Below are 3,089 nucleotides of genomic sequence, written 5' to 3' on the forward strand. Positions count from 1 at the left end.
TCGTTTTTTTCTCGTGCCTTTGCGGTGTGTTGGTGTGCGCCTGCGCGACCGGGGTTGAGCTGGTGGCTTAGCTGGGTCTCGACGTTCCAGAGCATTAGCCTCCCTCTAAGTCCAAGGGTAGGAGGACTCGAGAAAGATGCTCACCTCGTGCATCCCTGCACCCAGAGAGTGATAGCGCACGCCTTTAATCCCAGTACCGGGAAGGCTGAGGCTGGAGGATTTCCTCGAGTTGAGGTCAGTCTGGGCTGCACAGTTAGACATTATTAAAAAAAAAAAAAAAAAAGGAGAGGAAAAAGTAGCGAAGGTCTAACACTTCGGATTCCTGATTGTAAATCTGAAAAAGGTTCCCCATTCTAGGGAACTCCTGGCTAGTGTGTAACTGCTTCCACAGTTCTTTATTTATTTTTTCCTGAGGTTGATGGTGAGAAGCACAGGCCTCAGTCAGAACACAGTGTCCCCAATAGGAGCTTGAGATCCGTGCCCTCGTCTAGATTGTGTGACCATCCATGGATAGCTTTTATGAGTCTTTGCAGTCGGGCACTCCAGGAGTCTCAGTCCTGTGCCATTCACTGTAGGCGCAAAGATGCTGGGCAAGTAACTCAATCTACCCTTTGTGTTATTAAAGTAGGTTGCAAAAAAAAAAATTATGTCTACAAGTCCTCCCCTCCCCCCAACCCTTTCGGAGTTCAGAGGCCAGCTAGTGTGGAATATGTAGTTTTCCAGCAAAAGCATCAAGAGACTGGGCCTGGACAGATGGCTCAGTGGTTAAGAATACTGGTTGCTCTTTTTTTTTTTTTTTTTCCACGTGGAAAGGTTTAATGAGAGAAGAGTAGAGGTGGGGATAAGTAAAGGCTGGCCATGGGCACGTGGAAGGAAAGGCAGGATGAGGAGAGAAGGGACAGGGATAAAGAGGGCACGAGAACAGAGAAGAGTAAGAGCCTGGTTGCTCTTAAAAGAGGGTCTAGGTTTAATTTTTAGCACATGAGTGGTGGCTCAAAACCATCTAGAATTCCAGTCCCAGGGGATCCAACTCTCTTCTGGCCTCTTAGTGCACTACGAGCATGTACGCAGTCATACATGTAGACAGAATGTTCGTATTCGTAAAAACGAAATAAATATAAAGGTTAAGCTGCTCTCTGGAGGGTGAGCTCATTGGCCCCAAGGACTGAGGCCAGGGGAGTTGCCATAGGAAAAGTGAGGGAGGGGAGAGAAAAGGTAGTTGGGCAACCCCATGGGGCAGTTAAAACCACAAATAATATCTTAGTTAGGGTTTCTACTGATGTGGTAAAATGTTGTGGTGGTTGAATAGGTTTGGCCTCCATAGACTCAGGGTTCATCCGTGCCATGACACGGTTAATATTCTTCTTTTTATGCCCAAGTAATAATAACATCACAGGGTTGGGGATTTAGCTCAGCGGTAGAGCGCTTGCCTAGCAAGTGCAAGGCCCTGGGTTCGGTCCCCAGCTCCAAAAAAAAAGAAAAAAATAATAATAACATCACAAGGTTATCAGGACTTTTTTTTTTAAAGATTTATTCATTTATTATATATAAGTACACTATAGCTGTCTTCACATACACCAGAAGAGGGAATCGGATCTCTTTACAGATGGTTGTGAGCCACCATGTGGTTGCTGGGAATTGAACTCAGGACCTCTGGAAGAGTAGTCGGGTGCTCTTAACCACTGAGCCATCTCTCCTGCCCAGTTATGTAGGACCTTAATATTTGAATGCTTGGCCTATGAGGAGGGGCACTATTAGGAGGTGTGGCCTTGTTGGAGGAATCATGTCACAGTGGGTGTGGGCTTTGAGGTCTCTTTGCTCAAGTACAACCAGTGTAGAATTAGAGCCTCCTACTAGCTGCCTGCAGAAGACAGTCCCCTTCTGCTCCCTTCTGATCAGGATGTAGAACTCCTGACTCCTCCAGTCCCAAGTCTGCCTGCCTGCTGCCCTTCTTCCGGCCATGATGATAATGGACCGAACCTCTGAACTTGTAAGCCAATAAATGTTTACCTTTATAAGAGTCACCTTGGTCATGGTGTCTTGTCACAGCGATGAAACTCTAAGGCAAACATCATGACCAAAAGCAGCTTGGAGAGGAAAGGGTTTATTTCATGTCTCTGCTCTCAAGTAACAAATCGTCCATCACTAAGAGAAGTCAGGAAAGGAGCTCAAGGCTGAACCTGGAGGCAGGAAGTGAAGCAGAAGCCACTGAGGAACACTACCTACCAGCTTACTCATTTCTTCTGTGACTCAAGACCAGGGCCATCCCCAGGGAACTGGTGCCTCTCAAGTTAATCATTAACCAAGAAGAAATGCTCTACACTCTTGCCAAGAGGCCAATCTGATGGGGCCATTTTCTTAATTAAGAGTTCCCTCTACCTAGATATGTCAAGTTGACAAAATCAGCCACCGTACATAATAATTATATATAATTATATAGTAATTATAGCTGGGTGGTAGTGGGCATAGCTTCAATCCCAGCCCTCAGGAGGTAGAGGCAAGTGAATCTCCCAACTTGAGGCAAGGCTGGTCTACAGAGTGAGTTCCAGGACAGCCAGAACTACACAGAAAAACCCTGTCTCGTAAAGTATGACAATTGTCACCCAACTCCATGAAAACACCAAAAACCAAGCAAACACTTTAGATGGGTATGTGGCAGAGTGTGGCCATGTCACTTAAGGGAAGCTGGTGGGGAGGAGAGAGCAAGTCTGTTAGTGTTCTCCTCAAAGCCCTTCAGAGCCTCCTCACGTTAGTGAACTAAATGCCACTACTCTCAGAGTGGAAAAAGATGGTCAGGGATGCTACTCAGCTAAACTTGTCTGCCATGCATGGAGTCTTGGGTCTGAGTCCCAGCACCACACAAAGCAGGCTTGAATCCTAGGGTCTGGGAGGTGGAGGCAGGAAGATCAAAAGTTCAAGGTCTTTGGCTACATAGCAAGTTCCAGGTCAACCTGACTACATGAGACTCTGTCAATCAATCAGTCAGTCAATCAATCCATCATTCGTCAATGGCTGGAGAGATGGCTCAGTCAGTGGTTAAGAACACTTGTTGCCCTTGCTAAGGACCCAGGTTCGATTCCCAGCATCCA

Source organism: Rattus norvegicus, chromosome 10 (genome assembly GCF_036323735.1).
Source record: "Rattus norvegicus strain BN/NHsdMcwi chromosome 10, GRCr8, whole genome shotgun sequence".
Classification (NCBI taxonomy): domain Eukaryota; kingdom Metazoa; phylum Chordata; class Mammalia; order Rodentia; family Muridae; genus Rattus; species Rattus norvegicus.